Genomic DNA, 24,709 nt, shown 5'->3' on the forward strand with positions numbered 1-24,709 from the left:
TGCAGCTATAATAACAATACACTTGTAAATCTTGTGCTAAATCACTTGAAATGCCAGCAAAAATCAAGGTACGATGGCTGCATGATGTGTTTGTAGTTCCTGACTCTTCCTAATGCCTATTGCAGATGCTGAGGGGCAGCAAACAGAAAATATCTTATATTATTCACTTTCACAAGGGGAAGCACTTCAAATAATCTAAAGAAGATTTAGCCTAAGACACTGGGATGTAGTGCTCATAATTGCTTGGTTGTCCCATAAGGGAACGCAATATGTTAAAAATTCCCAGTCTGTTTTCTGCAAAGGTTTTTCACTTTATTTAACACAGCTGATTCTCACAGAATTTGTTAGACAAGAGTTCTATGCGGTATCATTCTTATTCTTAGACGTTTCTAAGCCCTTTGGTACCGTCAGTTATACAAGGCTCAAAAACAGGGTATTGCACAGTAATTCCCCATTATATTCTCCCATAATTCCTTAACACAAAGAAAATTCAAGGTGAGCTGGCTTAAATGATTCTTCAGAGAGTGTAAAAGCAGCAGTTGAATTCTACAGTTTCTGTACTGTATCTTTTGCTTTACAGCCTTTATGTTAAAGCCTTGCCTGAGTACTGCAGCAACTTTGTGATAAAATAGGTGGGTACTACAGTTCTGCTTTGCCAGCTATACTGCACATAGGGCAAACAGCTGTGGTGGGCAGGATTGTAAATGCTTGCAGACTGGTTCTGTGAATTTTACTCAAAAACTGCAACTAAGGGTAATTAAAAGTACACAGCTAATGGCAATACCTTATGATTTTTTATTGCTTTAATCCACATTCCTCTGTCATCCTTTGCACCACTGTGCTAAGCTATGTTTACTCAGTTTAATGTATGTTTCAACAAGCTGAAGAGTTGGACATACAGATTTCAGTGGTTAATAGGGTGATAAAGACGAATGCATACATTCTTGTTTGCTGAAATCTGATGTAAAATGTTAACTGTGAGAAGTATGGCTTCCTACATGTTTTTTCTAGATAATACTCGGGTATAAATGTTTTTCTTGGAATGCAGTAAAGGTGCGAATACAGATGAATGAAAAGAATATTTCAGAATGTGTTGTCTGACTCCTGTTGATCTAAATGTTGGCTACACCTTTACTTAACACATCATTATCCTGCTTATATATTAATGTGTTTGCCTACCTATCATGAAGCCTGTATTGTACAGATGTTGTCTATACCTTTACTTAACACATCATTATCCTGCTTCTATATTAATGTATTTGCCTACCTATCATGAAGCCTGTCTTGTACAGATGTTGTCTATACCTTTACTTAACACATCGTTATCCTGCTTCTATATTAATGTGTTTGCCTACATATCATGAAGCCTTTCTTGTACAGATGTTGTCTATACCTTTACTTAACACATCATTATCCTGCTTCTATATTAATGTGTTTGCCTACCTATCATGAAGTCTGTCTTGTACAGATGTTGTCTATACCTTTACTTAAAACATCATTATCCTGCTTCTACATTAATGTGTTTGCCTATCTATCATGAAGCCTGTCTTGTACAGATGTTGTCTATACCTTTACTTAGCATATAATTATTCTGCTTCTATATTAATGGACTTGCCTACCTGTTATGAAGCTTGTCTTGTACAGATCGTGGCTACACCTTTACTTAACATGTAATTATTCTGATTCTGTATTAATGGCCTTACCTACCTATTGTGAAGCCTGTCTTGTACAGATCTTTGCATGAAAGTCAGCGCAGACCAACATAGACTACTGATAACTTCCACTCTAAGTTCAAAACATCAAGATATTAGTATTATGCATGCACTGACACTTTGCCATCAGCATTGCAATTCATCTTGGCTGTGCTGTGCTCAGAGTAAACAAAATAAAAATGAAAATCAATTAATTCTTATTTTAGGCTGCACAATGTTTGTGTGTCTCTATTTCTTTTGTCAACTGGTGCTCTTGATTTCAGAATGATCCTGACTCAGTTAATTTAATATATGTCTGCTCTACAGTGTTTACACTTGCCACTGTGTTACCAGCTTGGCTAACCTATTTTCACATAATTCATCACTGTCATTCTGCAGTGCACTGTCCTATGTATGACTTCCATGTTTGTCTTGACAATGCACATAGTGCAAGTATGAGACAATACAAGGGTACAGTCACCCCACCATGAAGTTGAAGGAATGTTTGATAATCCACTGGTATGCAACAGTCAATGTGTATGTCATCCCGTAATGTGTAACATGTCAATGTCCCTCACTGTAATGCAATGTACATTAAGGACAGCATCTTCACTCCAGAAGAGAAGTATGTCATTACATATGACAATGATAGTGATGCTACATTGTCCTGTGCAGATATATGCATGTGTAGCACAACCTGTAATGCACAGTATCCTCTATTCTGTTTTAAAAAGTTCAGCTATCCTATTTCACATTCCTAATGTCAGACATTTTTCAGTGGTGCTTACAACTAGCACAGTGCTCTCTAAATAGTGTAACTAAGACGTTTGATGCCCAATATGGAATACTTTTAGGTGTGTGTGTGTGTGTGTGTGTGTGTGTGTGTGTGTGTGTGAGAGAGAGAGAGAGAGAGAGAGAGAGAGACTGTGTAACACATGGTAGCCACTTCCCCTGAGAAGAATACATTTAACTGTCACACAGCTCCCTTATCACACTTTTTGATGACACATCCTCTATGAAATACACTGATGAGGGCATTCTGAAAAAAGTGTATTCTCTATACTTGAGAGTCAGACTTCCCCTGTGGTGCTTTTGACTAATACAGTGTTTTGTAAATTGTGCAACTAGAGTGGTAAGAGGTTCAATACCCAACACAGAAGATGTTTGTATATGAAACTGTGTAACAGTTGGTGTTGTATCCACTTTCCCTTTGAAGAATACACTTAACTGTTCCAACAACTACCTTATTCTACTTTTTGATAAAATAACTTCTATGAAACACACTGATGAGGTCACCTTGTCAAAAGTGCACTCGCTAACCTTAAGAATCAGACATCTCCTGATGTGCTTATAATTAATACAGTGCTTTATACATTGTGCAACTAGATAGGTAGAAGATTCATTGCTCAATATGGGGAACTTGTGTGTTGATATTTATAGTTAGGTGATTGTGTGCTTAGTAAAGTTCTGCTCTGTATAAAGGTTTTAAACTGCTACATGATTCCACCATCCTCTAATTGCAATTGTCCTTTCACAACTTCTTTACAACATAAGGTTGTAGCTATGCATACTGTTTGTACTTTACTGAGTACAGTTTTCTATCCATTACTTCAAGAAAACATGACCTCTTTCTGCCATACTCTGTCCACAACTGTCTAAATTAATATTTTCAATAAGAGTCTCATAGACTGAAAAAAATATCTATTTTAATGTTTTAGAGGGAATGTGATGTAAGCATTTATTAAGTGGGGCGTGCATTTCCATTTTTTTTAAATGACAAGTATTTTGCAGGGCAGCAATAAAAGCATACACTTACAAAGTTATATTCTCTGCCTACACCCCAGTGCAACATACTGATGAGATCACTCTTTCACAAGTGAACTGTCACAATTTAAATGTCAGACTTCTCCTGTGGTGCTTGCATGTCATACACTATTCTCTAAAATGTGTAAATAGATAGGCAGGAGGTTCAAATACAGCAGGCTTAACTTCTGCAAGAGTCACTGCAAATGAAGTCAGGACTATTTTGCACACATTTGCAGTGCAACTTTTACAACCACAGAATGCTGTAAATGTCATTTTATTAGACAGATCTCCTTGGTAATAAACTGCTGATGTCACGTCTTCATAGATGTTTTATGTCTCAGTACTCAGTACTCTATTGTGGCACTGGCTACTAATAATGCACTGTATAGATGGTACAAGTGGATAGGTAGGTGGTTTGAGTCAATCACTGCTTAAATAGTGTGACTGTGATTACTGTCATATACCACTGGCCACCTCACAACTACCTTTTTTTTATAAGACTAATTGTGAGATGGATTTACAGTGCACACAGGTACACTAGCAAATCCTAGCATTCACCAGGAAAATAACTTTTTGGCCCCACAACCATAACCACAGTATCTCACATCTGAAGTGTGAATTCTCTTGTGTTGCATGACTTTAATACTATACTTTGTACATTGTGTAATTACATATGTAGGATGTTTGAAGCCAGCTGTGAGAGTGTGTCTTTTACCCTCATACTGTGAATACTGTTCTTCAAATAAGTATATTGTACCTAGCTGTACAGTGTTATTGTGCATTTTGACCACCTGTTAGCATAAACATCCAGCTAATATATTGTGTTGATGTCGTCCAGTTAATTTTGCACTGTGCCAGTTGTACCTCAACATGTTATTTGGCACTTGCAATTTAGGCATTGATCTACAGCTTGTGATCTTAAGTAGTTAGTTCACATCCAGCCATTACTGCTCAGACTATGCTATGTCAGCCTTATTGTGATTGCCCATGTTATTAACACTGTTGTCAAACAAATGCATAGATGTTGATCCCTCTTACAAAAAGCTGTAATAATTTGTCACATAATGCTTTTATTCAAAGTAACGATGACATGTGATTATGTTTTGCTTACAAACATATGTGAGAAGTATTCTACTTTGGCACAAGGGAATAAGACAACATGCTGTATATTGTTGAGTTAGTACAGTAATTACAGGCGCACATATGTCTTATAGCAATAACATGAAGTAATGCCTTTATATACCGACATGTCTCACAACTGCAGTGACACTTCTGCCATTGTCGATTCATCCTCTAAAATATCATGCTTTTTTCTGTTTTCAAATGCTCATGTGTCCAAAGTCCACATTCACTGCTTGTTAGCATTGCTGGAGATCGTACTATAATGCATGAATGGCACCCAACACAGTAGTAATGTGTCCCTTTACAGTGGCAGAGGTGACTACCATTCCTTTTATCTCAGAGATTGTTTCCCACATATATATCTGATGTAATAAGTTAGCGTAGGTAGAGTGTCACAATAGTGCTAAGACTTCCACTGTGGCACTTGTGATTGATCCACATATCAGTAGTTTGTAGAGTCACATAGCTTGCTATTCAATTCATCTTGAAAGGACAGCCTTTTATTAATTTACTGTCATTACATAAATACCATTGTATCTAGTTATTGTTATTCAATTTTTATGTTGAACAGTGATACATGATGAGAGGTTGTGATTGCATAGCAGTAAAAAGGTTAATAGGGTCATATCATGCTCAGACTGCTCCTGTGGTGCATGCATTAAGTAGTGGCTTGCATAGCATACCTACACAGATAAAATGAGGTCTAGTTCTAGGGCAGTGCATGTGTGTACCACATGATGAAAACAACTTCCTTGTCAAAGAAGCGTTAAGCCTGTAATGCTCACTGTTATGTGGACAGTAACCTATGTAGCTTCTTTCCAGCATTCTGACTAAAGCTGATTGTTCATATTATATATGAAACTCCTTTCTTAATATACAAATTCAATTCAATTATTTGTGCCAGCCTCCATTACTATACGATGTGGCACATGCAGTCAATACAGAGGTGTGGAGATAGCCTAGTATAATAGGCAGGGGTTTGAATCTAGTAACATCTCTCTGTCAGACAACCCTGACAGACAATAATGGCTTACACACACAATGGTTATGGCACATTCAGAGGGACACCTTTTACAGACCTTGTCCTACAAGGTAGGTCTTATGATAGGAAAGTACTGTAAACCCTTCAAGGGTGTTCTTCATGACATGATCAACATAGGAATTTTTGTGGTGCAAGTGATTGTTATGCCTCTCTCTGATATCTGTCCTGACATTTGTTCAAAAATGACATGAAGCAAAAGTTTATTATCTCATTCATTGCTCACACACATAACCTATTTACAGGATAATTATTATCTGCAGAGCTGGAACTACACTAGATGACCTAGGCAGTTGCCTAGGGCCTGGTGACTGATGGGGGGTGCTGCTGGTCTGTGGGCTGCCACATTTACTTTTTAATTTAAAAACAAAAAAAATAACATTTCTTCTTTAACATGGAGTCTTCATATTTAAGATGATAAATACACACAGTCTGAATACATCATATGATGCAAGAAACCAAAAGCAGATGTAAACTTATTCAGCACACTTGCTGGTGTGTGTGTGTGTGTGTGTGTGTGTGTGTGTGTGTGTGTGTGTGTGTGTGTGTGTGTGTTGTTGTTGTTGTTGTTATGAAATGCAAGTTAAGGATGGCAGGTTTGTCAATTAACTTATTCAGGCTCAAACCTTGTACTTTGGCAATAAGAGACAATAGCCTGAATCCTCTATACCAAGTACCAGACTGCTTAAAAATGGTGAGTTTTGGTGCATTTTCAAGGAACTGTGAGTTTCAGGGAAAGAGAAGTTTACTGTTGCTCATGATAAGTATGTTTTCAATGTGCAATTGTTTTGTTTATCAAACTGCAGTAAGTGTTTGTGCTATAGAATTCAAAAGCAGTGTTAGTAGCACAACAAGTAACATTTCTGCTTTTGATGTCGAAGGCTGTGAGTACTACTTCCACACTATGTAGATGGATTGCTTATACTGTGGTGCAGTTTAAGGGGGATGAGGCTGCAGTGTGTCAACCTTTGGATGAGATGCCTAGTAATCATGAACTTGTTGTCAGTTTGCTGGCATTACCTATTGCAATATTACCAGCTTACCTTTCTTCAAGGGCAGCAGGCATGGAATTTATAGATGAAACACTGAAATGTAAAGTTGTTTGCAAGTAGCAACCTCTTAATTAGTTACATTTAATGTGGAATTATTCAGATGAGTTCTACTGATTGTGCTTATTGACTTGATATCGGTGTATTGTAATGGCAGAAGTTTGAGTGGCCCTTTATGGTTGAAATGTTCTGAAATTAGTAATTTTGTCATTATTGGTTCATACATTTTGTTTAATAGCTTATTGGCAAAATGTTCAAAACTACAAATGTAAAGCACATTCTAAGAAGTGGTGCTGTATTATACAAAGAATATAATTTAATACAATCAGAAAGGTGAATCAAAGAGCAAACCCATGCATGCATGGTCCTAAAAAATTTGTCTAAGGAGCCTATAATTTGAAAACAGCCCAAAGGTAAACTTAATCTGCCAGTGGCTAAATGCATTTTCTTTGACTGTGGGTTTCAATGTCATTTAAATGGATGTGAGTTTCAAGAGCAGGGAATTTTACTGTTCATGTCAAGTTTGTTTTCACTGTGAGACTGCATTGTTTGCTTAACAAATGGCTATAAGTGTTTGTGATATATAGTTTGAAATAAAACTTTTAAATTAAATCCAAATATCTGTAATCATTGTATAGGAAAATAGTGTGCAGACTGACAGGTTAGAATAATGTTTACGCTAACTGGGGAGAAATAGTCAAGTAAGGTTAACACTGGAATTGCTGAGGGTGGGGGGTTGGGGGCTGCTGCTGGGGGGTGGTCCCAATCTATTACCCTGTCTAGGGCCCCATTTGACCATGATCCATCTATGATATTGTGTATTGGGGTCTATATCATATGATCGAAAGTTGATAATGTCTAACATTCTAAAGAGCAAAAATGCTGGAACTCAAACTCCTTATTGTGGGGGGCTGCGCACCCCTCACCCCACACTAAATATATATTCCAACTCCAAGATCGTACTACAGTGAGGAAAGGGCAAATATTTCGATCTTCACTGTACTGCAATCTCAATAACAGAACTTCGAGTTCCGGCATTTTTCCTGTTTAGAGCGTTCAAGATTGTCAACTTTCGAATATATGATACAGACCTGTGTATTGCATGTTTTCATTCACATATGTCTTTATTAATGCAATTGTTTTCATCATACTATGCAGCTTAATGGCAGCTGAGGATTCCATAAATGTTTCTTACTGTATGGCATGCTGCCAGACCATCAGATACTGTGACTGGTCCTCTATTACATCACTTCTATTGTTCTGCTCCTCTTGAATTGCTGTTATTTTACTGTTCCCTGTAGTTTCATGAGCATGCCCAGTATAATGATGTCAGAGATGTTTGCAAAACACTAATGGAAAACCTGAACTTATGACATGTCATGTGTTGTCATTTGTCATTTATGTATGTTGTGTGCTATTAGGTTACCTTTTAGCATTTATGTAACTATCCAACATGTGCTTGTCTATTACATGTTTGTAGGTGATAAACCCCTTTTCTATGAGTGCCACAGTCATTTCTTTGCAAAAACATTTCCACTTCTGATGTACCTGTCATTAGAGCTGTAAGATCCATTTATTCTTGTATATGCATGCTGAGGTTGAGAATACAGCAGTGGTGTCAGCTTGCATGCATAATTTGCCTGTACAAACATCTCATATGCAATAACTGCAGCCTATGCATTCATCCCATAATGTATCTTCCATCCTTGCTGTTATCTCAATTCAGCATTCAATTAACATGTATATTGGATTTTCACTCACCTTTGCAGCTGTATATCCTTATCAGATGCTTTATTAGCATGTCCATTTTATGTGCATAACTGTGGTATTGTCATTTACATTAATTTAAGATTTATATCAGAGATGCTTCTCATACACTTCATTAATCTGTCTGCAGTATATGAGTACACTTTGCACATTTCCCCAGCCACATTAATTAACTATATATAACACAGTGTGTGTACAATTCCCCCATTTCTGTTACCCTTGTTCTGTATTCTTTCACTGGACTTGCCCTTAATATGTCTGGGCTCCAGCGCATGCTCATATGTGAGCTTTGCCTATATGGAAATGGTTTTGTTTACTCTCCGTGTTCATGCTTGCAGGCACCTTTCTATGGTTGTGAACACTATTGCTGACCATGAAAAGGCACTTGCAAATGTGCAGGCATGATGAGCAGCATTTATATTTGATTAACGCCGCTGCTCACTGTGCTAACATGCTTACTTCATGTAGGATTAGTACTACACGATTGTTAATGAATCCCAGGGCATGTGTTTGCATGTTCCTTTTTTCCTTGGACATGGCTGAAAAGGACCATCATAGATGATGATGGGCAGGGTGTCAGGCATAAGCACTGTGGAAAGCCTGCTGTTCTGCAACATTAGTCACCCTGTACGGTATTTTTGTGTAGGACCCACACATTCCTTTGTTTTGTGATGACAATTGCTCTTTTTGTGTTTGATTCTTCTCTCTATTTGTCTTTTTTATAGAGTGAGACACATTTCTTATCTTTTAACAGACTACAAGACACTGCAGGAGTAGGGCTGACCAGTTCTCTAAATTATGTCTAGTTTTAGTTCTAGTTACTGCAGGCACTCTGCGATGCTCTGCATTTTTTTTCTAAATTATATTATTGCATTCAGCTTCTTCTATCGAAAATGTTTGCTGGTCACTGAACTGTGACATGTCTGTGCCTCACCATCACTTAAAATGGTAGTTTTTCTACTTCTGAATCATGGGACTGTGCTTTTTGAATGGACCATTTGTTATAACACTGCTATCAGTCTGAACAGCCTCACATTGTAGTCTTGGGTTAAATTGCCTTCAAAGGGCACTTTATCTGGAAAAGAACAATACGGCTGGCCAGGACAGCAAGGCAGGGGAGACTAGTAGCCTTCCAATTTATAAGGTGCTATAAAGTATAGTTATTTACAGGCTTCCCAGCCAAAGAGTTAATTTGTCTGCTTTTGTGAGGTAAGCAGACCTCTTGGTGCATGTGTCCAATATCTAGCAACATCTGATAACTGCAGGATGGCAGTCCTCATTTTCGACAATGTGAGCCTTTTGTATTGCAATAGTCTATGGTTCAAATTGCCAATATGCAAACATTCCGTCAGCAAATGTCTTAGCTATTATTTAATTGTCACATTGAGAAAACTATTCATTTTAAATATTAGCCTTATTTTTCCCATATTCATGTATTTTGATTTATCTGCCATTATATATGAAAAAAAATCATACTTATAACATCTTCAACTGTTAGGCCATCTTGTCTATGAAAGTAAGTAAGATACAAAATCATGTAAAATAATTAAATATTGTAATGAAGGCAGTAGGCGTTCCATGGGATCATGGTCAAGCAATAAGCATTACTTCTATGTAACTTTGTCTTACTTAACAGCTGTTCAGCTTTGTAGCTGGTTCATTTACAAAATGATATTCATTGTATTTACTTCTTAATTACTTGTTTGCATAACACACAAAAACTAGCTGAATTCAAGCATATGAAAGACAGCCACAAAAATTAGTTGACCATTGCCAAAATGAAACAATCTGACACCACAAAGCATTTCAAGGTTAATTTTCTAAGTACTGAACTTTCTAGGATGAAGAGTCCCAGTGACAAATCTGCTATTCCCTGTGGCACACATGTTGGTCAGTATTTATGTACATCACCTGTAAATTGGATCTGTTTCTTTTATTTCTTCCTGGGTTTAGCATTCAAGTTATGTCAGTCTTGCAGCATACTAAGTGTGTTCAGTGTAGAAACCTTGGGTAATCTTAGCTCATGTTCTCTTATTAACAATCAATTTAACTGTAATGTAAATGCATATCTACCTCTGCTTGTCTTTTCAATTCATTTAGTTTTAAAGTAAAAAGATTTAAGCTTTAATTCTGTTTTTTTTTTTTTTTTTTTTTTTTTTGGAGTCTGTCTCACCCTTCAGGTTAGCTAAAGGATTACTACTGCCAAATTAAAAACGCATTTTTGGAATATCTTGTTCTTTTTCATAGTACTGATGTACTTGCATCACTCTGAGTGATTAGTACTGTATTGTAATTTGTTCTACTGTAAACTGCGTGGCGGATGCTAACATACTAAAATGATTTTGTTTTTCAATAACGATTCATCTCCCAACAGTGCACTGTGTGTCTCCACAATGTAACAGTTTCCTGGCATTCATTATCCTTGAAGTTTTTCTCTCCTTATTTTCATACAGTTTAAGTATTTTGGAGTAATACATTCTTTGCAGACTCATTGTAGATTATATATGTTAGTCTATTTTTACTCCCTTTGTTTTGTGTTGCCATCTCCTAAACAGACTTTGTGGGCCATTTCATGTGTCTGAAAACACTGGATAAGTTAGTTGCTTTTAAAACAAGTACGTGCTTTTTGTCTTCATGAACCTCTCTTAGGTTCATAGGTAGGTACTAGGCTATCTGCCTGAAGGCACTTATAAGCCTAGCTGGAATGTGTTGGCTTTCGTCGCCCCCTTAGATTAGTTCTCTGTGCTTCTGTCCAGCAGAGCCACTGAAGTGATCCCCGGGGTAAACTTTCTATTTCCCATCCACTCATCAAGGTTTCTCTTGTAGAGGGTTAGCTAGGAGCTCTGCCTAATGTAGATTGGAATCTTGTTCCAGAGCATGGGAAGTCTCTGGGACAGTAATCTATCCATCCAGCACGTCCTATTTATTGTTGTAGTGAGGTTTAGATCCCTAGAGCATGTGGCTTGAGGGGATATGGTTTTCTTTAGGAGGAGCATGTCCATCAATTCTGGGTTGGACATGGCTTTGTATGTCAGGCAGAGAACACCTCTGAGATCACCTCTGAGTAGACGGTATGCAATTGAGTGCAGCTGGAGTTTCTTCAGTCGAGCTGCATAGGGCATCTGTTTGAGGCCAGTGATCCACTTAGTGTGGTACGTCTGTGATCTTTCCAGCTGTTGCAGGTGTCTTGTAAGGTACATCCCAAATGGGGCATTGTACTCTATGATGGGTCTGATGAGTGATGTGTAGAGGAGCACAATGACCTTTTTTGATCTGGATGCAAACCCTTTTGTGATTAGGTGGGCCATATGGAAGGATTTTCTAACCACTTTGGCAATGTGATTATCAAACGAGAGATTACTATCTACTTGGGTCCCCAGATCCCTAATTACATCTTCCTTATTTTAGGGGGCTACCACCTATGTGGTAGTTTGTGGGTACTTTGTTTTTTCCAAAGGGAATGACTATGCACCTTTTGGCATTTAGCTTGCGGACATGGTTTTGACACTAGGTATCTGTCTCAGTGAGACCCCTTTGGAGGATGTCTGTGTCAGCCGAAGAGTCAATTATAGCCCCTAGTTTGCAGTCATCTGTGAACTTGGTCAGCCATAGTCCTCCTGTGCTTGCCTGTACCTCTGAAAAGTATATGCTAAACAGGAGGGGTCCTAGGACTGAGCCCTGGGGAATGCCACTTGTAACCAGTTTGGAGTCAGACCTAGCTCCCCCAACTCTTACCGTGTGGGTTCTGTCCATGAGCCAGTTGGCAACCCATCTTGAGATGTAGGGGTTTATGTTCAGGCTGGTGAGCTTGTCTATAATACCTGAATGGGGAATGGTGTTGAAGGCCTTTGCAAGGTCTAGGTAGGCTGTGTGGACCACCTTTCCCTCGTCTATAGCCTTGGTAACTGTCTCAAAGAAGTCCACCAGGTTTAGGAGGCATGATCTGCCTTTAAAATATCCAAACTGGGTAGGGTCCAGTGTTTGGAGGTTCCCAATGTCTCTGTTAATGAGATCCATGATGATGCGCTCTATAGCCTTATAGACCAAGCTAGTTAGGCTTATAGGGCAATTGTTCCCGGGGTCTGTTGTGGCTCCACCTTTGTGGAGTGGAATAATTGTTGTTGTGCAGCACTCTATGGGCACATAGCCTGTGGAGAGGCTGAGTTTGAACAGTGTGTTTAGGTGAGGGGTTAGTTCATCTTTGAGCTCATGTAGGACGCAGCCTGGGACACCATCTGGTCCCATTGATACTGTGTTTTTGGCTTTGGAGAGGGACGTTTTAACATGAGTGTCTGAGATTTCAGGGGTACTACATTCTTCTGGCATAGTTATGGCCCTTTTTGGGGGTAAGAGGGGAGTGAAGTTTGCACTGAACCTGTCAGCTAGGATGTTGGCTATATCGATCAGTACAGCATATTTTCTGCCATTCTGCACTAACCCCAAGCAGATCTGAGAATTGCCACTTAGATTCTTGACATAGCTAAAGAATGCCTTGTGATTATCTTTGGAGTCCTTAGAAATTTTTCTTTCAAAGCTAGCCTTGGATAATTTTATGAGGGATCATAGTTTCTTATGTTTTACTGTCCACTCTGGCAGCCAGAGGTGTTAGTTTTACAATGCTTGTCCTGAGGTGCCAGTTTCAATGTTCACTGAAGTACACAAAAAGCAATTTCTTCTCAGTGACCCAGAACTGAGTAACAGTTTCTGTGTTGTTTGGTACAATCTGTATTACCAAGCTATCAGTGGAAGACTGAAAGACAGTAGGGCTATAAACATTTTATTCTACATGACATAAGATAGAAGTATGATGTAAGCATAGGGTTTTACTTTGCTAAAGCAGGCATTGCAAGATGATATGCATAACTAACATGTTTAGTACTGAGAAAAGTGTCACAGAAATGGTATGAAGAGGAAGAACCAGGCCGACAGCCCAGAGGATAAAGACTATGAGAAGCCATTTCCTGTAGCCCATTGTACAGAGTTTGATTTGCTTGCTGTGACTATAAGTAAGTAAGTTTATCCCATATGAACTTTTGGGTTGCTTCTGAAATGAAAACCTTGTATCTAATGGGCTTATCTGGTTAGCAAATGAATAAAAAAGAAAATCAGATAACTTAGACTTTGCTTTCATATGAGAACACTGTGTCTTTCTACAGGGAAGAAAATATACTGTATGATGACAAAAAGTTTAATTAGCATAGTGCAGTCTTCTTATGTGTTGTTGCAACAGGCAGACATTTTGATGGAACTGATTCATTGGAACACAAGAAATATTCAAACTGCCTCTAAATGTATACTGTTTCTAAGAGAAAAGTATGCTCATCTAAATGTTTACTTGCTTCTCCATAATTACACAACCTTCATTAAAATTAGGCTGTTGAATCAGAGGCAACAGTCACAGTTCATGTTTCATTGTTCTCATAAGTAAGAAATGCAGTAAGCCTTGCAGAAACTCTTGAAATTCCAGTAAACTCTATTTCTCTGATCCTACCTTCTTGGCTAACAGTTATCCAGCTGCGTATGTATATTTATAAACATACGTCATTTGGTCTTCATTAATAAGCCTAACATAATATACTTCTTCAGATCACAGTCAGAGCCTACAATGAAAGAGGAAGACGAGCCCACACAAAAGGAGTAAGAACAGCACTAAGGAAAATGAAGTTAGGGAAAGCAGCAAGCTCAGATGAGGTCATGGTAAATGTGATCAAGATATTGAGGGAGTTAGGGGACAAATGGCTCCAGACAGTACTTGTAGCCATATGAAGTAAAATGTATATCCCAGATGACTGGAGAACAAGCACTTTAGTGCCAGTGCAAAAGAAGAAAGGGGGGGGATTCACAACTGTGGGCAATAAACAGGAATCCAACTCCTGTCACACTGCATGAAAGGGCTCCCTATTGAAATGTCGGCACTCAAAATGCTAAGTGCTGACAAGATGAAAAAAACCCCACCAAAAACATAGGAGAATACCAAATCTTGAATATTACTCTTCTCCTTTAAATCTTTTTTTCAGGGAAGGGCAAGCCCCCCATGCACCACCCTCATGAACTTATATATACCAAGTCTCAGACTGTCATACCTTGCAGAAAATGGAATATTCTATGAAACGGCATCTTGGACTTAATATATGTAAGTCCGTTCTTTCGGCCATTAGTCTCCATATTTTGGGACTTACTCTAGCAGGTCCCATCATTCCTAGACTTGAAGAAAGCACATGATAAGGTCCCAAGAAAGCTTATTTGGGCAGGTATAAGATAGTATGAAGTCCCAGAAACAGTGGCAGAATTAGTGCAGGATGGCAGTCCTCATTTTCGACAATGTGAGCCTTTTGTATTGCAATAGTCTATGGTTCAAATTGCCAATATGCAAACATTCCGTCAGCAAATGTCTTAGCTATTATTTAATTGTCACATTGAGAAAACTATTCGTTTTAAATATTAGCCTTATTTTTCCCATATTCATGTATTTTGATTTATCTGCCATTATATATGAAAAAAAATCATACTTATAACATCTTCAACTGTTAGGCCATCTTGTCTATGAAAGTAAGTAAGATACAAAATCATGTAAAATAATTAAATATTGTAATGAAAGCAGTAGGCGTTCCATGGGATCATGGTCAAGCAATAAGCATTACTTCTATGTAACTTTGTCTTACTTAACAGCTGTTCAGCTTTGGAGCTGGTTCATTTACAAAATGATATTCATTGTATTTACTTCTTAATTACTTGTTTGCATAACACACAAAAACTAGCTGAATTCAAGCATATGAAAGACAGCCACAAAAATGAGTTGACCATTGCTAAAATGAAACAATCTGACACCACAAAGCATTTCAAGGTTAATTTTCTAAGTACTGAACTTTCTAGGATGAAGAGTCCCAGTGACAAATCTGCTATTCCCTGTGGCACACATGTTGGTCAGTATTTATGTACATCACCTGTAAATTGGATCTGTTTATTTTATTTCTTCCTTGGTTTAGCATTCAAGTTATGTCAGTCTTGCAGCATACTAAGTGTGTTCAGTGTAGAAACCTTGGGTAATCTTAGCTCATGTTCTCTTATTAACAATCAATTTAACTGTAATGTAAATGCATATCTACCTCTGCTTGTCTTTTCAATTCATTTAGTTTTAAAGTAAAAAGATTTAAGCTTTAATTCTGTTTTTTTTTTTTTTTTTTTTTTTTTTTTTTTGGAGTCTGTCTCACCCTTCAGGTTAGCTAAAGGATTATTACTGCCAAATTAAAAACGCATTTTTGGAATATCTTGTTCTATTTCATAGTACTGATGTACTTGCATCACTCTGAGTGATTAGTACTGTATTGTAATTTGTTCTACTGTAAACTGCGTGGCGGATGCTAACATACTAAAATGATTTTGTTTTTCAATAACGATTCATCTCCCAACAGTGCACTGTGTGTCTCCACAATGTAACAGTTTCCTGGCATTCATTATCCTTGAAGTTTTTCTCTCCTTATTTTCATACAGTTTAAGTATTTTGGAGTAATACATTCTTTGCAGACTCATTGTAGATTATATATGTTAGTCTATTTTTACTCCCTTTGTTTTGTGTTGCTATCTCCTAAACAGACTTTGTGGGCCATTTCATGTGTCTGAAAACACTGGATAAGTTAGTTGCTTTTAAAACAAGTACGTGCTTTTTGTCTTCATGAACCTCTCTTAGGTTCATAGGTAGGTACTAGGCTATCTGCCTGAAGGCACTTATAAGCCTAGCTGGAATGTGTTGGCTTTTGTCGCCCCCTTAGATTAGTTCTCTGTGCTTCTGTCCAGCACAGCCACTGAAGTGATCCCCGGGGTAAACTTTCTATTTCCCATCCACTCATCAAGGTTTCTCTTGTAGAGGGTTAGCTAGGAGCTCTGCCTAATGTAGATTGGAATCTTGTTCCAGAGCATGGGAAGTCTCTGGGACAGTAATCTATCCCTCCAGCACGTCCTATTTATTGTTGTAGTGAGGTTTAGATCCCTAGAGCATTTGGCTTGAGGGGATATGGTTTTCTTTAGGAGGAGCATGTCCATCAATTCTGGGTTGGACATGGCTCTGTATGTCTGGCAGAGATCACCTCTGAGATCACCTCTGAGTAGACGGTATGCAACTGAGTGCAGCTGGAGTTTCTTCAGTCGATCTGCATAGGGCATCTGTTTGAGGCCAGTGATCCACTTAGTGTGGTACGTCTGTGATCTTTCCAGCTGTTGCAGGTGTCTTGTAAGGTACATCCCAAATGGGGCGTTGTACTCTATGATGGGTCTGATGAGTGATGTGTAGAGGGGCACAATGACCTTTTTCGATCTGGAGGCAAACCCTTTTGTGATTAGGTGGGCCATATGGAAGGATTTTCTAACCACTTTGGCAATGTGATTATCAAACGAGAGATTACTATCTACTTGGGTCCCCAGATCCCTAATTACATCTTCCTTATTTTAGGGGGCTACCACCTATGTGGTAGTTTGTGGGTACTTTGTTTTTTCCAAAGGGAATGACTATGCACCTTTTGGCATTTAGCTTGCGGACATGGTTTTGACACTAGGTATCTGTCTCAGTGAGACCCCTTTGGAGGATGTCTGTGTCAGCTGAAGAGTCAATTATAGCCCCTAGTTTGCAGTCATCTGTGAACTTGGTCAGCCATAGTCCTCCTGTTCTTGCCTGTACCTCTGAAAAGTATATGCCAAACAGGAGGGGTCCTAGGACTGAGCCCTGGGGAATGCCACTTGTAACCAGTTTGGAGTCAGACCTAGCTCCCCCAACTCTTACCGTGTGGGTTCTGTCCATGAGCCAGTTGGCAACCCATCTTGAGATGTAGGGGTTTATGTTCAGGCTGGTGAGCTTGTCTATAATATCTGAATGGGGAATGGTGTTGAAGGCCTTTGCAAGGTCTAGGTAGGCTGTGTGGACCACCTTTCCCTCGTCTATAGCCTTGGTAACTGTCTCAAAGAAGTCCACCAGGTTTAGGAGGCATGATCTGCCTTTAAAAAATCCAAACTGGGTAGGGTCCAATGTTTGGAGGTTCCCAATGTCTCTGTTAATGAGATCCATGATGATGCGCTCTATAGCCTTATAGACCAAGCTAGTTAGGCTTATAGGGCGATAGTTCCTGGGGTCTGTTGTGGCTCCACCTTTGTGGAGTGGAATAATTGTTGTTGTGCAGCACTCTATGGGCACATAGCCTGTGGAGAGGCTGAGTTTGAACAGTGTGTTTAGGTGAGGGGTTAGTTCATCTTTGAGCTCATGTAGGACGCAGCCTGGGACACCATCTGGTCCCATTGATACTGTGTTTTTGGCTTTGGAGAGGGACGTTTTAACATGAGTGTCTGAGATTTCAGGGGTACTACATTCTTCTGGCATAGTTATGGCCCTTTTTGGGGGTGAGAGGGGGGTGAAGTTTGCACTGAACCTGTCAGCTAGGATGTTGGCTATATCGATCAGTACAGTATATTTTCTGCCATTCTGCACTAACCCCAAGCAGATCTGAGAATTGCCACTTAGATTCTTGACATAGCTAAAGAATGCCTTGTGATTATCTTTGGAGTCCTTAGAAATATTTCTTTCAAAGCTAGCCTTGGATGATTTTATGAGGGATCATAGTTTCTTATGTTTTACTGTCCACTCTGGCAGCCAGAGGTGTTAGTTTTACTGTGCTTGTCCTGAGGTGCCAGTTTCAATGTTCACTGAAGTACACAAAAAGCAATTTCTTCTCAGTGACCCAGAACTGAGTAACAGTTTCTGTGTTGTTTGGTACAATCTGTATTACCAAGCTATCAGTGGAAGACTGAAAGACAGTAGGGCTATAAACATTTTATTCTACATGACATAAGATAGAAGTATGATGTAAGCATAGGGTTTTACTTTGCTAAAGCAGGCATTGCAAGATGATATGCATAACTAACATGTTTAGTACTGAGAAAAGTGTCACAGAAATGGTATGAAGAGGAAGAACCAGGCCGACAGCCCAGAGGATTAAGACTATGAGAAGCCATTTCCTGTAGCCCATTGTACAGAGTTTGATTTGCTTGCTGACTATAAGTAAGTAAGTTTATCCCATATGAACTTTTGGGTTGCTTCTGAAATGAAAACCTTGTATCTAATGGGCTTATCTGGTTAGCAAATGAATAAAAAAGAAAATCAGATAACTTAGACTTTGCTTTCATATGAGAACAACTGTGTCTTTCTACAGGGAAGAAAATATACTGCATGATGACAAAAAGTTTAATTAGCATAGTGCAGTCTTCTTATGTGTTGTTGCAATAGGCAGACATTTTGATGGAACTGATTCATTGGAACACAAGAAATATTCAAACTGCCTCTAAATGTATACCGTTTCTAAGAGAAAAGTATGCTCATCTAAATGTTTACTTGCTTCTCCATAATTACACAACCTTCATTAAAATTAGGCTGTTGAATCAGAGGCAACAGTCACAGTTCATGTTTCATTGTTCTCATAAGTAAGAAATGCAGTAAGCCTTACAGAAACTCTTGAAATTCCAGTAAACTCTATTTCTCTGATCCTACCTTCTTGGCTAACAGTTATCCAGCTGCGTATGTATATTTATAAACATACGTCATTTGGTCTTCATTAATAAGCCTAACATAATATACTTCTTCAGATCACAGTCAGAGCCTACAATGAAAGAGGAAGATGAGCCCACACAAAAGGAGTAAGAACAGCACTAAGGAAAATGAAGTTAGGGAAAGCAGCAAGCTCAGATGAGGTCATGGTAAATGTGATCAAGATATTGAGGGAGTTAGGGACAAATGGCTCCAGACAGTACTTGTAGCCATATGAAGTAAAATGTATATCCCAGATGACTGGAGAACAAGCACTTTAGTGCCAGTGCAAAAGAAGAAAGGGGGGGGATTCACAACTGTGGGCAATAAACAGGAATCCAACTCCTGTCACACTGCATGAAAGGGCTCCCTATTGAAATGTCGGCACTCAAAATGCTAAGTGCTGACAAGATGAAAAAAAACCCACCAAAAACATAGGAGAATACCAAATCTTGAATATTACTCTTCTCCTTTAAATCTTTTTTTCAGGGAAGGGCAAGCCCCCCATGCACCACCCTCATGAACTTATATATACCAAGTCTCAGACTGTCATACCTTGCAGAAAATGGAATATTCTATGAAATGGAATCTTGGACTTAATATATGTAAGTCCGTTCTTTCGGCCATTAGTCTCCATATTTTGGGACTTACTCTAGCAGGTCCCATCATTCCTAGACTTGAAGAAAGCACATGATAAGGTCCCAAGAAAGCTTATTTGGGCAGGTATAAGATAGTATGAAGTCCCAGAAACAGTGGCAGAATTAGTGCACAATTTGCACAAAAGTACAAACAGTGTTCAGGCTCACAGATGGGTTTCAGGTTGTAGTGGGTGTGCACCAGACATCATCTGTGATTCCGGTGCTGTTCATCCTGATCATGGAGTATGTTGCCAAACAAGTTGGAATGGGCAGATCAAAAAAAATCTGTGAAATGCAGGTAATGAGGCATTACAAGCAGAGTCAGAACAAGACTTCAGCTAATGACAGAGGAATGGAATGCAAAAGTGAAGTCACACTGAATGAAAATAAGTACAGAAAAGAGAGTTGTCAGGGCAGCAAATGGGGGGATCAAAAGGAGCTGAGATGTGAGATAAAAGGAAAAATCGTGGAGCAGGTTCACAGCTTCAAATATCTGGAAGTGGTGGTTCAGGAGAAGGGAAGCTTGAATGAGGAAGTTAAAGCTCAAACCAGAGGGGGCTGCACCCATTTAGCACAAAGTATTGAGATACTAAGTGACAAACGAATGCCTAAGAAGCTGAAAAGTAAGACACACAGAGCTACTGTATGGTACAGACATCTGGACAGTAAAAGCAGAACAGCTGTGGAATCTAGAGATGATAGAGATAAAATGCCTGAGATCAGTTGTAGGATGCAATCCATAGGACAAATGAAGAGATGAGGACATCACAGCAGAAGCCCAAGTAGCTCAAGTTATAGAGAAGGTCAAAATGATCAGACTACAGTGGTTTCAGGACAAGTGCAAGAAAGCCGAAGATGTTTTGGTGAAGAGGATTTCAGAGAGACAAAAAGAAGCAAGTGGAAGCAAGGGAATCCAGCAAAGAGATAGATGGACTGCATGAGAGAACCCCTGCAACAATCAGGCATGACTACTGAAGACGGTAAAACAGTATCACTGAATTGAGAGAGATGGCCTTAGTTGATGTGGCACCCTGACCCCACGTAGAAAATGGTAACAAGGGAGTTGGTAATGATGATGATGATTATGACATCAGTTCACATAACCCTCTCCAAATTCCATCACAATGAATCTAACAGAACAAGCACATTCTTTAGTTCACCAGTTGATAATTTCTGCCATTTACAAATAATGCAAGTAAGTCTACGAACATCTGCATTTTCCACAAAGTACATTTGAAAGACATTCTGCTTAGTAAGTTTGCTCATAATAAATATAGGACTGCCACTTGCCATCACAGAGATCTCTTTCCATTTTTACTACTCTGTTTAGTATATGTTAACGTCAAATTACACCCATTAAATAATTACTGCCCATTCATCTTAACTTATCATTTGAAACATTTAAACCTCTTCTTATAACTTGTACAAGATTTACAACTAAATATGAGATTTTTATTTTTTGGACCAATAAAATACTTCTCAACATGAAAATCTTTCCACACCAAGTTCCATTATAACTCCTGCACAGACAATAAAAGTGAAAAGATATACAATGTGAATTATTTTTAGCAAATTTTGAAGACTTGCCATGCATCTAACATTTCTCTTTATCATATTTTCAAAAGAGAGATATGTCAAAACCAAGCTTTGCCATAACACCCAGTGAACTCAGCATACTGAAATACACCACTCAAAACTTTATACCTATGCTCACTCTGCTCAATGTCAGTAGTTTATTTAGTAACTTTATTTACCAGGCGACTGCACTGACTACAATGGAACAATGGGAGGCAAAGTCTAGGTGAATGAAATGGCAAATACGAAAAAAGAGGTAAATATGGGGTGAAATACAAATCTGTAAATTGTTAGAGAATAATGTGCACATTTCTACAGCTAGAATAAACCAGCACAACGTTCCTTACTAATAAGTCACCTTTGAACATTGGCATTACTTAATCCTGGACCCCAACCTCAGGCTCTACTTTCCAGAATATAATTATGTGTTTTACCTATGCATTTTATCATTATAGTTATCCAGGGTTCATTTTTTTTTTCTGGGGCACACGAAAAAATGTAAAAAAATAAATAAATAATAAAAGTATAGAATTAATGGTAACAATTTACCTGCAATACATTGTTAAATATGAAACACTATTTCCCTATATTCTCTATAGAAAGCTAGCATGCTTATGTAGTCTACAAATCCTGGCAATATGTGCAACACAGTAAATAAAAGTGTCATTGTCAAGGATTATAATTTGGATGAAGTGCTTGTATGCTATAGTGTAACATATCAAGTCAGTAGCTAACAATGCAGCAGGACGGGAGAATGGCACAAAGACATTAGACTTCAGTGAAAACAGAGAAAGAATCTCATGGCATAAAATCAAAAATAGCAAGTTGTAATTGCGTAGCCCAAATCAGATGCTTGGATTTAATTTAAATTGCATTTTAAATTTTATAGCAAAAACACTGACAGCCATTTGATAAACAAAAATAAATGCTCTCACACTGAAAGTGGACTTAGCATAAGCCACAGTAAACTTCTTTAGTCTTCTCTTGAAACTTCCACGTAATGAAACTGCATCTGGCAACCCACTAACCTACAATAGACCTGCTGGGACATGCAGTCAAATAGTATATAGTGAACAAGTAATTAATGTCTATATGAAGGGAGCAGGGATTCAAAAGACAACTGTGGAATGCATTTGCTAAAATCCTGGATAGCCTATCAGATATAAGTGACTTTTTACAGGAGCAGCTTAGGAGTACCATCTGGTGATGTGACTATGTTAGAGTCACACAAAAGGCAAACAAAGGCTGTAGAAATCAAACCCTCTACTACAGGTATGAGTTTATTTGCACTAAGCGCCAGGCAAACTCTTGTAGTCCAAATACATTGGGCCAGATTCAGGAAGGCTTACACGGAGTTTAAGAGTAGTGTAAGCCTCCGTGTAAGCCTCCTGATTCAGCAACAGCCCAAATCTCCGTGTAAGAGACAGCTAACACGTCTCTTACACGGAGTGGGCGTGGAAATGCTCAATACCTCATTTGCAGCTGACAGATATGCAAATGAGGTATGTGAGCGATCCACGAAGCCCAAACCAGTCCGTGGTGTAACGGACGTGTTAGCTGCAGAAATGTACTCAGCTGACAACTGAGTACATTTCTGCAAAATTAAAAACGGAGCTATGTCAGCTCCAAATAAAGGGTGCATTTGTTACAGTAAGCATGCCAATGGCCAAATATGTGGCCATTGGCATGAAAAAGTGTTGCAAAAATAAATTATATAACTTTTTTTTTTTTCACGGGATTTTTGTGTTTAACTGCAGCACACCAGCAAACGGGTGCGCTACCTAAAACTAAAACCGAAGCTTATAAGCCCACAATTGTGGGATTTATGTATTACATGGAATGTCAATGGAGGGACTTGCAGACTAAAAACAATATGGCCTCCGTTTAGTGGTTGTCAAGGGGGGGAAGCTCCGTGTAAGATATGTAACTAAGCATTACTAGGCAATCCTATGTAAATGAGGGTTACAATACTGAATCACACTGCCACATAGGTAATGAGCACTTTCTGAGTAGTGTAAGAGTTAGAGAAGGGGGAGGAACAGAGTAAGAGGTAGGTGACATCACGGGGGGGGGAGGATAGAAAGAAATGTACCAGATTGGAGGGCAATGTAAGGTAACAGATGACAGACAGACATCAGGGAGGGAGGTGTGTCCCAACAGAACACTAGGAAAGTCAAGAAATTGAGGGCATACGCTATCCCTACACTCTAAGTTTCTTGATATACGTGCATGCGCGTGTGTGCACGCGTGTAAGGCAGGTTCTACATGTGGGAGCGTGTTGCAAACTGTTTACAACGGTTTGCGCGGGTGTGCACGTGTGTGATGCAGTGTACGCGCGTTTTAGCATGAATCAGCCTAGCTAACACCGTGTAACAATGTGTGCACGCGTGTAACACCGTGTAGGGATGTGTACGCGCGTTTAAGTGACTGTGAGCGTGTTCAAGCTGGTGTGCACAATGCTCCCCTTCAGGAAACAGAGAGGAAACAGGAAACAACCAAAATACACGGAAACTGCCAGGGAATACTGCTGGGGTTAATTGGTGGAAACAATTACAAGCAGGCAATGACACAGGCAGACTAGAAGCCCAACCCAGCACTTAAAACACAACAAAGAGCAGTGCAGGCTGTTTCTCACGAGATACTGCCAGAAACTAAGTTCTCAGAATTGAAAACTGAAAATAAGCTGAACTCAGAGCAGAAATGCTAGGGGCTGCCATGGCTATTATAATCAGGCATAGGCGAATTGCTGAGGGTGGTGATAATGCAGATGCTGACAGACAACCCAGAGTGAGGAGAAGGAAAAGAGTATACAGGCCTAGGGTCACCTACCATGGGTTACATGAGCTGGAGATAGTAGAGCGCTATAGAGTGGACAGAGAGCTCCTGCAGCAGATTGTTGAGCTGTGCAGGCCACACCTCACACACAGAACCAACAGAGGGGAACCCATCCCAGTGGAAACCAAGGTATGTGTTGGCCTAAGAATACTAGCAACAGGTACCTTCCAGAGACCAACTGGCGATATGATGGGGATATCACAGGCATCAGCCTCCAGGGTACTGCACCAGTTCCTGGATGCCATGTCACCACATGTCAGTGATCATATATATGTCCCTAATGACCGTGAGGTTGTGGCCAGCAATATGCGTCTCTTCCAGCAAATACCGGGATACCCTGAGGTGCTGGGTGCAATAGACTGCACGCACATACGCATCAAAGCACCAGCCGGTGAGCGGGGTAGAGTCTACATTAACCGCAAGGGATACCCCTCCATCAACTGCCAGGTCGTGTGTGATGCCCAGGGCATAATAATGAATGTGTGTGCTGGCTGCCCTGGGAGCTACCACGATTCCCACATCTGGCATCTGATGCAGCTGTACCAATCATTTGCCAATGGGGACTTCCCACAGGGACACCTAGTGGGGGATGCTGGTTATGCACTTGAGCCGTGGCTGATGAC

The 24,709-nt window shown here is 39.3% G+C and overlaps 1 long non-coding RNA gene across 1 annotated transcript in view; it reads left to right on the forward strand.

Moving 5' to 3' along the window:
• Window positions 1-24,709, forward strand: part of LOC122801249 — a 519,501-nt gene that overhangs the window by 161,063 nt on the left and 333,729 nt on the right. The gene's annotated exons all lie outside the window — the stretch shown is intronic.

Source organism: Protopterus annectens, chromosome 1.part0 (assembly GCF_019279795.1).
Source record: "Protopterus annectens isolate FY-2018-M chromosome 1.part0, PAN1.0, whole genome shotgun sequence".
NCBI classification, from domain to species: Eukaryota; Metazoa; Chordata; order Ceratodontiformes; family Protopteridae; genus Protopterus; species Protopterus annectens.